Here is a 12,113-nt window from a genome sequence, read left to right on the forward strand (position 1 = left end):
ACTTACCTAAATACTTACCTATAAAATAAACCCTAACGCCTAGATTTAGAGTTTTGCAGCCAAAGGGGTGCGTTAGCTACGCATGCTTTTTTCTGGCCGCACCTTTTAAATACCGCTGGTATTTAGAGTTCACAGAATGGCTGCGTTAGGCTCCAAAAAAGGAGCGTAGAGCATATTTACCTCAACTTCAACTCTCGATACCAGCGGTGCTTACGGACGCGGCCAGCTTCAAAAACGTGCTCATGCACGATTCCCCCATAGAAAACAATGGGGCTGCTTGAGCTGAAAAAAAACCTAACACCTGCAAAAAAGCCGTGTTCAGCTCCTAACGCTCTGTTCCGATCAGCCAATAGAATGCGAGCTCAATCTGATTGGCTGATCGGATCAGCCAATCGGATTGAACTTGATTCTGATTGGCTGATTCCATCAGCCAATCAGAATTTTCCTACCTTAATTCCGATTGGCTGATAGAATCCTATCAGCCAATCGGAATTCGAGGGACGCCATCTTGGATGACGTCCCTTAAAGGAACCGTCATTCTTCAGTTGGACGTCGGAGGAAGAAGATTGATCTGCGCTGGAGGTCTTCACGATAGAGCCGTTTCTCATCGGATGAAGATAGAAGATGCCGCTTGGATCAAGATGGTTGCCGGTCTGGATCGCCTCTTCTTCCCGGATAGGATGAAGACTTTGGAGCCTCTTCTGGACCTCTTCAGCCGCAGGATTATGGATCGCCAGCCCCCGCTTGGGTTGGATGAAGATTTTGGAGCCAGGACCGATCGGTGATACCCGGCGAGGTGAATATAAGGTAGGAAGATCTTCAGGGGCTTAGTGTTAGGTTTATTTAAGGGGGGGGTTTGGGTTAGATTAGGGGTATGTGGGTGGTGGGTTGTAATGTTGGGGGGGGTATTGTATGTTTTTTTTTACAGGCAAAAGAGCTGAATTCTTTGGGGCATGCCCCACAAAAGGTCCTTTTAAGGGCTGGTAAGGTAAAAGAGCTTTGAACTTTTTTAATTTAGAATAGGGTAGGGCATTTTTTTATTTTGGGGGGCTTTGTTATTTTATTAGGGGGCTTAGAGTAGGTGTAATTAGTTTAAAATTGTTGTAATATTTTTCTAATGTTTGTAAATATTTTTTTATTTTTTGTAACTTAGTTCTTTTTTATTTTTTGTACTTTAGTTAGTTTATTTAATTGTAGTTATTTGTAGGTATTGTATTTAATTAATGTATTGATAGTGTAGTGTTAGGTTTAATTGTAGGTAATTGGAGGTATTTTATTTAATTTATTTATTTATAGTGTAGTGTTAGGTTTAATTGTAACTTAGGTTAGGATTTATTTTACAGGTAATTTTGTAATTATTTTAACTATTTTAGCTATTAAATAGTTCTTAACTATTTAATAGCTATTGTACCTGGTTAAAATAAATACAAAGTTGCCAGTAAAATAAATATAAATCCTAAAATAGCTATAATATAATTATAATTTATATTGTAGCTATATTAGGGTTTATTTTACAGGTAAGTATTTAGCTTTAAATAGGAATAATTTATTTAATAAGAGTTAATTTATTTCGTTAGATTAAAATTATATTTAATTTAGGGGGGTGTTAGTGTTAGGGTTAGATTTTGCTTTAGGGGTTAATCCATTTATTAAAGTAGCGGCGAGATTCGGTCGGCAGATTAGGGGTTAATAATTGAAGTTAGGTGTCGGCGATGTTAGGGAGGGCAGATTAGACGTTAATACTATTTATTATAGGGTTATTGAGGCGGGAGTGAGGCGGATTAGGGGTTAATAACTTTATTATAGTAGCGGTGCGGTCCGCTCGGCAGATTAGGGGTTAATAAGTGTAGGCAGGTGGAGGCGACGTTGAGGGGGCAGATTAGGGGTTAATAAATATAATATAGGGGTTGGCGGTGTTAGGGGCAGAAAATTAGGGGTACATAGCTATAATGTAGGTGGCGGTGGTGTACGGAGCGGCAGATTAGGGGTTAATAATAATATACAGGGGTCAGCGATAGCAGGTGGCGGCAGATTAGGGGTTAATAAATATAATATAGGGGTCGGCGGTGTTAGGGGCAGCAGATTAGGGGTACATAGGGATAACGTAGTTGGCGGCAGTGTACGGAGCGGAAGATTAGGGGTTAAAAAATTTAAATATAGTGGCGGCGATGTGGGGGGACCTCGGTTTAGGGGTACATAGGTAGTTTATGGGTGTTAGTGTACTTTAGAGCACAGTAGTTAAGAGCTTTATAAACCGGCGTTAGCCCAAAAAGCTCTTAACTACTGACTTTTTTCTGCGGCTGGAGTTTGGTCATTAGACTAACGCTCACTTCAGCCACGACTCTAAATACCGGCGTTAGAAAGATCCCATTGAAAAGATAGGATACGCAATTGACGTAAGGGGATCTGCGGTATGGAAAAGTCGCGGCTGGAAAGTGAGCGTTAGACCCTTTCCTGACTGACTCTAAATACCGGCGGTAGCCCAAAACCAGCGTTAGGAGCCTCTAACGCTGGTTTTCACGGCTACCGCCCAACTCTAAATCTAGGCCTTAGATAGCTACAATATAACTAATAGTTACATTGTAGCTAGCTTAGGGTTTATTTTTATTTTACAGGCAAGTTTGTACTTATTTTAACTAGGTAGAATAGTTATTAAATAGTTATTAACTATTTAATAACTACCTAGCTAAAATAAATACAAATTTACCTGTAAAATAAAACCTAACCTAAGTTACAATAACACCTAACACTACACTACAATTAAATAAATTACCTACATTAAATACAATTAAATAAATTAAATTAAATTAGCTAAATCACAAAAAAACCCCACTAAATTACAGAAAATAAAAAACAAATGACAGATCTTTAAACTAATTACACCTAATCTAATAGCCCAATCAAAATAACCCCCCCTCCCAAATAAAAAAAAAACCCTAGCCTAAACTAAACTACCAATAGCCCTTAAAAGGGCCTTTTGCGGGGCATTGCCCCAAAGAAATCAGCAGAAGTGGTCCTCCAGACATGCAGAAGTCTTCATCCAGACGGCATCTTCTATCTTCCTCCTTCAAGCGCGGAGCAGGTCCATCTTCAAGACATCCGACGCGGAGCATCCTCTTCAAACGACGTCTTCTTCGTAATGAATATCATCCAAGATGGCGTCCCTTAGATTCCAATTGTCTGATATAATTCTATCAGCCAATCGGAATTAAGGTAGAAAAAATCCTATTGGCTGATGCAATCAGCCAATAGGATTGAGCTGGCATTCTATTGGCTGTTCCAATCAGCCAATAGAATGCAAGCTCAATCCTATTGGCTGATTGGATCAGCCAATAGGATTGAAGTTCAATCCTATTTGCTGATTGCATCAGCCAATAGGATTTTTTCTACCTTAATTCCGAATTCTATCAGCCAATCGGAATCTAAGGGACGCCATCTTGGTTGACTTCACTTAAAGAGATATTCATTACGAAGAAGCCGTCATTTGAAGAGGATGCTCCGCGTCGGATGTCTTGAAGATGGACCCGCTCCGCGCTGGAAGGATGAAGATAGAAGATGCCGTCTGGATGAAGACTTCTGCCCGTCTGGAGGACCACTTCTGCCTGCTTTGTTGAGGACATCTTGCCGCTTGGATGAAGACTTTTCCCGGTAAGTGAATCTTCGGGCGGGTTAGTGTTAGGATTTTTTAAGGGTGTATTGAGTGGGTTTATTTTTTAGGTTAGGGCTTTGGGCCTGCAATAGAGCTAAATGCCCTTTAAGGGCAATGCCCATCCAAATGCCCTTTAAGGGCAATGCCCATCCAAATGCCCTTTTCAGGGCAATGGGGAGCTTAGGTTTTTTTAGTTAGTATTTTACTTGAGGGGTTGGTTGTGTGGGTGGTGGGTTTTACTGTTGGGGGGGGCGTTTGTATTTTTTTTTACAGGAAAAAGAGCTGATTTCTTTGGGGCAATGTCCTGCAAAAGGCCCTTTTAAGGGCTATTGGTAGTTTAGTTTAGGCTAGGTTTTTTTTTTATTTTGGGGGTGCTTTTTTATTTTGATAGGGCTATTAGATTAGGTGTAATTAGTTTAAATATCTGTAATTTGTTTTCTATTTTCTGTAATTTAGGCTTTTTTTGTGATTTAGCTATTTTAATTTAATTTATTGTCTTTAATGTAGGTAATTTATTTAATTGTAGTGTAGTGTTAGGTGTAAGTGTAACTTAGGTTAGGTTTTATTTTACAGGTAAATTTGTATTTATTTTAGCTAGGTAGCTAGTAAATGGTTAATAACTATTTAGTAACTATTCTACCTAGTTAAAATAAATACAAACTTGTCTGTAAAATAAAACGGTTTAGGGGTTCATATGTTTATTATAGTGGTGGCGATATCCGGAGCGGCAGATTAGGGGTTAAACATTCGATTATAGTGATTGCGATGAGGGGGGTCCTCGGTTTAGGGGTTAATAGGTAGTTTATGGGTGTTAGTGTACTTTTTAGCACTTTCGTTAAGAGTTTTATGCTACGGCGTTGTAGTGTAAAACTCATAACTACTGACTTTAAAATGCGTTAGGAATCTTGACGGGGTAGGGTGTACTGCTCACTTTTTGGCCTCCCCAGACAGACTCGTAATATCAGCGCTATGTAAGTCCCATAGAAAAAAGGGTTTACAAAGTTTACGTAAGTCGGTTGGCGGTAAGGCCAAAAAAGTGTGCGGTGCCCCTAAACTTGCAAGACTTGTAATACTAGAGGTAATGAAAAAGCAGCGTTAGGACCTGTTAACGCTGCTTTTACAGCTTACCGCAAAATTCATAATCTAGCCGTTAGTTTTTAAAAAAGAATAGCAAAAGAACAAAACAAATTTGATGATAAAAGTAAATTGGACAGTTGTTTAAAATTGCATGCCCTATCTGAATCATGAAAGTTTACCTTTGACTAGACTGTCCCTTTAAATTCTGAAATTCTAAATATTTAAAAAATGACCCTGTTCTCCACCTTTGAAAATCTTTACACAATGAGCATTGTTACATTTTATTTCAGAAATATTTTTTCTGAAATGTTATATGGACATTATAAACAAATACACACAGATATAATTACATTTTGAATATAATTTTTTGTTAATAAACTTGGTTTAGCAAGTACTAAAATATATCTTCAATTTTAATTTGCATGGGCACACATAGCCTATATACATATGCCCATTGCATCCACATGCAAATACCATGCCTACATAGCAACAAAAATGGCTTAATTTACGCTGCCCACTGAGGCTTAGGTGTGGTGATTGAATGTGGGTGCACTGTATATGTACATATTCTCAATGAAATAGTAATATTGCAAAAATCTTTCTATTAAATTCAAAATAACTGAACTAGTGTGCATTTAAATGTTGAATATGTCCCCTTAAATGTTGGGTATTCAATTTTAGGTGGGTATCAAATGCTGATATTATATTCAGCACAATATTCTATTTTTTAGTGTCTTTCATTAAATAGTCAATAATACATACAATATTTTTATTGGAATATGGATGGCACAAATAACTGAATTAATGCTATAATGCTAGTTTTCTATTCTCTAAATCTATTTAGAATTAATACATTTGTTGACAATTCAGTTTTTCTTGTAATTTTTCAAAACATTTGCCCAACCCCATATAGTAGCATTTTTTCTCATTTCTTCCTGATGAAAAATATTAAAACGGTTAGGCATACAGTTTTATGATTTGTGCATAGAAACAAGAAAATATTGACTAGCTTCCTTACTGAATCGCAAATTTGATCGTTCTTTTTTTGCATACAGGGAATCATAAAGTTGCCATTTCACTTTCGTATTCATTTTCTTTCATTATACAAGCTAACCTTATATCTTAGTAGATAAATGACTGGACATTATAGATATGTGTCCTTTTTGTCATTGAGAGCTACTCTCTACATAATAGTACAAAGTGTGCAAACATTAAAAGACATTTAAAAAGTGGGTTTGAAATATTTAGGAAAATATGTTTTCCCATATTATGATATTTCTGAAAAGAAACATTATTTTTTAAAAGTTCTTGTTCTACTTAAAAGGAACTATTATTATAATTTATTCGTATAGCAACGCAAAATTCTGTAGCGTTGGGTACAGAAATAGTGGGTATACAATGACAAACATTAGTGATAAGAATCAAAAACATAGACTAAACAAATCTAGTACAGGAGGAGGGAGGTCCCTGCTCCGAGGAGCGAGGTCCCTGCTCCGAGGAGCTAACAGTCTACAGGTTGAGGGTGCAGAGTCATAAGGTTTGGGAATCAAGGCAGTTTAATAATTATTTTGGGTAGCATGAAAAGCAGAGGATAGATGGTAAGCCTCTCTGAATATATGGTTTTCAGAAGCTATTCAAGGTTGGAGACAGGCTGGTGGAGCAGGGTAGAGATTTCCACAGGACAGGAGAAGTCTTGGAAGCAAGAAAGGGATGTGGAGATGAGTGGAGACATGTAGGTCTGACATTGATTGAAGAGAGCGGGTAAGAGCGGGTAATTAAGAGATGAGAGAGGAAATATATTTTGGAGTGAGGCTGTTGAGTGCTTTATATGTTAGGGTCAATACTTTAAATTGTTTTATAGAATTCATGGGTAGCCATTGCATAGACTAGAAGAGCAGAGCAGCAGATGTAGTTTGGGGACTTAGGTGGATGAGTCTAGCTAAAACATTCATAATAGATTGGATTTGCACAGATCTTAGTGTGTTGCACTTTCACAAGAATAAATCTTGCTAACCCGTGTCATTAACTGTCTCTATCATCTTGGATGTACCTCAAGCTAAATCTCTTCAAAACTGAGCTTCTTATTTTCCCCCCTTCTTCCGAAATCTCCACCCCCCATTTCTCTATAACAGTGCAACTCTCGGCAGGGACCTGTACCCACTTGACCCCTGTAAAAAAAAATTGTATACCACCTATGTTCATAGCGCTGTGGAATCTGTTGGTGCTCTACAAATACCTGATAATAATAATAATATTAATAATCCGGCTCTGAAAATTGTTGAATGTGGCTTGCGGTCTCCATCTTTGGCATTTGTTTCCTCCCGAAGTTCACAAATACACATACCTACTAATTGTATTGAGGTTATTCCCCACCTCCCTCTAGTTATGGGTGCCACCATGTTGAAATCTAGCTTTCACTACATTCCAGTGCTGACCTGTTGGCGCATGTGCAGTAACTCTTTTTCAGATACCCACAGCGCCACCTAGGGTCCAAAATGGTGGAACCCATAATTAGAGGGGATGCATGAAATGTGTTTGATGTTTCTTGAAAGGCCAATTATAGTGATTTTTTTTTAGCACATATAATTGTATCACTATCAACCCTGCAAATCTATTGCCTAGATTTAGAGTTCTGCGTTAGCCGTCCAAACCAGCGTTAGGGGGTCGTAACGCTGGTTTTGGCCGCCCGCTGGTATTTAGAGTCAGTCAGGAAAGGGTCTAACGCTCACTTTCCAGCTGCAACTTTTCCATACCGCAGATCCCCTTACGTCAATTGCGTATCCTATCTTTTCAATGGGATATTTCTAACGCTGGTATTTAGAGTCTTGGCTGAAGTGAGCGTTAGAACTCTAACGACAAAACTCCAGCCACAGAAAAAAGTCAAGAGTTAAGAGCTTTATGGGCTAACGCTGGTTCATAAAGCTCTTAACTACTGTGCTCTAAAGTACACTAACACCCATAAACTACCTATGTACCCCTAAACAGAGGTCCCCCCACATCGCCGCCACTCTAATAAAATTTTTTAACACCTAATCTGCTGACCGCACACCGCCGCAACCTACATTATCCCTATGTACCCCTAATCTGCTGCCCCTAACATCGTCGACCCCTATGTACCCCTAATCTGCTTCCCCTAACATCGTCGACCCCTATATTATATTTATTACCCCATAATCTGCCCCCCCCAACGTCACCGCTACCTACACTTATTAACCCCTAATCTGCCGACCGGACCTCGCCACCACTATAATAAATGTATTAACCCCTAAACCGCCTCACTCCCGCCTCAAAAACCCTATAATAAATAGTATTAACCCCTAATCTGCCCTCCCTAACATCGCCGACACCTAACTTCAAGTATTAACCCCTAATCTGCCGACTGGACCTCGCCGCTACCTTAATAAATGTATTAACCCCTAAAGCTAAGTCTAACCCTAACACCCCCCTAAATTAAATATAATTTAAATCTAACGAAATTAAATAAATCTTATTAAATAAATTAATCCTATTTAAAGCTAAATACTTACCTGTAAAATAAACCCTTATATAGCTACAATATAACGAATAATTATATTGTAGCTATTTTAGGATTTATATTAATTTTACAGGCAACTTTGTATTTATTTTAACTAGGTACAATAGCTATTAAATATTTAATAACTATTTAATAGCTACCTAGTTAAAATAATTACAAAATTACCTGTAAAATAAATCCTAACCTAAGTTACAATTAAACCTAACACTACACTATCAATAAATTAATTAACTAAACTATCTACAATTATCTACAATTAAATCAACTAAACTAAATTACAAAAAAAAAAAAACACTAAATTACAAAAAATAAAAAAAGATTACAAGAATTACAACTAATTACACCTACTCTAAGCCCCCTAAAAAAATAACAAAGCCCCCCCAAAATAAAAAAAAAATGCCCTACCCTATTCTAAAATAAAAAGTTATTAGCTCTTTTACCTTACCAGCCCTTTAAAGGGCCTTTTGCGGGGCATGCCCCAAAGAAAACAGCTCTTTTGCATTTAAATAAACATACAATACCCCCCCAACATTACAACCCACTACCCACATACCCCTAATCTAACCCAAACACCCCTTAAAAAACCTAACACTAAGCCCCTGAAGATCTCCCTACCTTATCTTCACCACGCCGGGTATCACCGATCCGTCCAGAAGAGGGTCCGAAGTCTTCATCCTATCCGTCAAGAAGAGGTCCAGAAGAGGGTCCAAAGTCTTCATCCTATCCGGCAAGAAGAGGACATCTGGACCGGTAGACATGTTCATCCAGGCAGTGTCTTTTATCTTCATCCATCCGGCGCGGAGCGGGACCATCTTGAAGCAGCCGACGCGGATCCATCCTCTTCTTCCGGCGACTCCCGACAAATGAAGGTTCCTTTAAGTGACGTCATCTAAGATGGCGTCCCTCGAATTCTGATTGGCTGATAGTATCAGCCAATCGGAATTAAGGTAAGAAAATCTGATTGATTGAATCAGCCAATCAGATTCAAGTTCCGATCAGCCAATAGAATGCAAGCTTAATCTGATTGGCTGATTGGATCAGCCAATCCGATTGAACTTGAATCTGATTGGCTGATTCTATCAGCCAATCAGATTTTTCCTACCTTAATTCCGATTGGCTGATAGAATCCTATCAGCCAATCGGAATTCGAGGGATGCCATCTTGGATGACGTCACTTAAAGGAACCTTCATTTGTCGGGAGTCGCCAGAAGAAGAGGATGGATCGGCGTCGGCTGCTTCAAGATGGTCCCGCTCTGCGCCGGATGGATGAAGATAGAAGACGACGCCTGGATGAACATGTCTACCGGTCCGGATGTCCTCATCTTGTTGGATAGGATGAAGACTTCGGACCCTCTTCTGGACCTCTTCTTGTCGGATAGGATGAAGACTTCGGACCCTCTTCTGGACGGATCGGTGATACCCGGCGTGGTGAAGATAAGGTAGGGAGATCTTCAGGGGCTTAGTGTTAGGTTTTTTAAGGGGTGTTTGGGTTAGATTAGGGGTATGTGGGTGGTGGGTTGTAATTTTGGGGGGGGCATTGTATGTTTATTTAAATGCAAAAGAGCTGTTTTCTTTGGGCCATGCCCCGCAAAAGGCCCTTTTAAGAGCTGGCAAGGTAAAAGAGCTGATAACTTTTTATTTTAGAATAGGGTAGGGCATTTTTAATTTTGGGGGGCTTTGTATTTTTTTTTAGGGGGCTTAGAGTAGGTGTAATTAGTTTAAAATTCTTGTAATTTTTTTTATTTTTTGTAATTTAGTGTTAGTTTTTTTTTGTAGTTTAGTTTAGTTGATTTAATTGTAGATAATTGTAGATAGTTTAGTTAATTAATTTATTGATAGAGTAGTGTTAGGTTTAATTGTAACTTAGGTTAGGATTTATTTTACAGGTAATTTTGTAATTATTTTAACTAGGTAGCTATTAAATAGTTATTAACTATTTAATAGCTATTGTACCTAGTTAAAATAAATACAAAGTTGCCTGTAAAATAAATATAAATGCTAAAATAGCTACAATATAATTATTTGTTATATTGTAGCTATATTAGGGTTTATTTTACAGGTAAGTATTTAGCTTTAAATAGGAATAATTTATTTAATAAGATTTATTTAATTTCGTTAGATTTAAATTATATTTAATTTAGGGGGGTGTTAGGGTTAGGGTTAGACTTAGCTTTAGGGGTTAATACATTTATTAGAGTAGCGGCGAGGTCCGGTCGGCAGATTAGGGGTTAATATTTGAAGTTAGGTGTCGGCGATGTTAGGGAGGGCAAATTAGGGGTTAATACTATTTATTATAGGGTTTTTGAGGCGGGAGTGAAGCGGTTTAGGGGTTAATACATTTATTATAGTGGCAGCGAGGTCCGGTCGGCAGATTAGGGGTTAATAAGTGTAGGTAAGGTAGCGGCGACGTTGGGGGGGCAGATTAGGGGTTAATAAATATAATGTAGGTGTCGGCGACGTTGGGGGCAGCAGATTAGGGGTTCATAGGGATAATGTAGGTTGCGGAGCATAAGATTAGGGGTTAATAATAAAATGCAGGGGTCAGCGATAGCGGGGGCGGCAGATTAGGGGTTAATAAGTGTAAAGTTAGGGGTGTTTAGACTCGGGGTACATGTTAGGGTGTTAGGTGCAGACTTAGGAAGTGTTTCCCCATACCCCATAGGAAACAATGGGGGTGCGTTAGGAGCTGAACGCTGCTTTTTTGCAGGTGTTAGGTTTTTTTTCAGCTCAAACTGCACCATTGTTTCCTATGGGGATATCGTGCACAAGCATGTTTTTGAAGCTGGCCGCGTCCGTAAGCAACGCTGGTATTTAGAGTTGCAGTGGCGGTAAATATGCCTGTACGCTCCCTTTTTGGAGCCTAACACAGCCCTTCAGAGAACTCTAAATACCAGCGTTGTTTAAAAGGTGCGGGGGAAAAAAAACACTCGTAGCTAACACACCCCTTCTAACGCAAAACTCTAAATCTAGGTGTTAGTGTTTACACCTTGCAAAGAGGGGGGATGTTTACTATAATAGCAATTTAACTTGAAATAGACATATCAGAATGGCCATAATTAACTTCACTTGTCTCTAGTAACTCATACGCATCTTTCTATGTCACTGTTTAATGTCTTTATAGATCAGCGAATTTCTTGAAGCTTTTGACTATTGGAAATTAATACTATAGAGTAACTGATTGATTTTAACTTAAATTGTTCAATGCTACTGCATACCTTTATTGCATATTAGAATGATTATTTTTATTTCTGTAGGTATAATTTTATATAGTCACACATGAAGAAGGTTTTATAGAGCTGCAGTGTCTAACATCATTCCATCATGGAATTCACAGAGCTTCTATATTCAATTTGTTCTCAAAATGACTATCAAAGCAGCCAAGTCTGTATATTTGTTTCTGTATATTTGCTTTTTCCAATCAACAATGAGTAGTTGCATCCATCTGTGACTAATGGCTTCTATACAATACCAGCCAGGCCAGATTGGCTTTGTTTTTAGCACTAAAAAATACAATTTGTGGTGACTTCCAATAGTTTTACAGGGAAATTAAATACTTTGATATGGTAATATAAGATTATAAATTGTATATATATATATATATATATATATATATATATATATATATATATATATATATATATATATATGTATATATACACACACATACAGTATATATATTAAAAGTCTGCAATATACGTTCATTATTTATTTTGTCCCCTTTTCATGTAATTCCATTCTGAAATTGTGAGCTTTTCAGTTCCTCTTAGAAATGGAATTGCTTGTGCAATGCCGCCCCCTGCACATTCACCGCCCATCGGCGGCTAGCAGGGGGGGTGTCAATCATTCCGATCG

This window comes from Bombina bombina, chromosome 7 (genome assembly GCF_027579735.1).
Source record: "Bombina bombina isolate aBomBom1 chromosome 7, aBomBom1.pri, whole genome shotgun sequence".
Taxonomy (NCBI): Eukaryota; Metazoa; Chordata; class Amphibia; order Anura; family Bombinatoridae; genus Bombina; species Bombina bombina.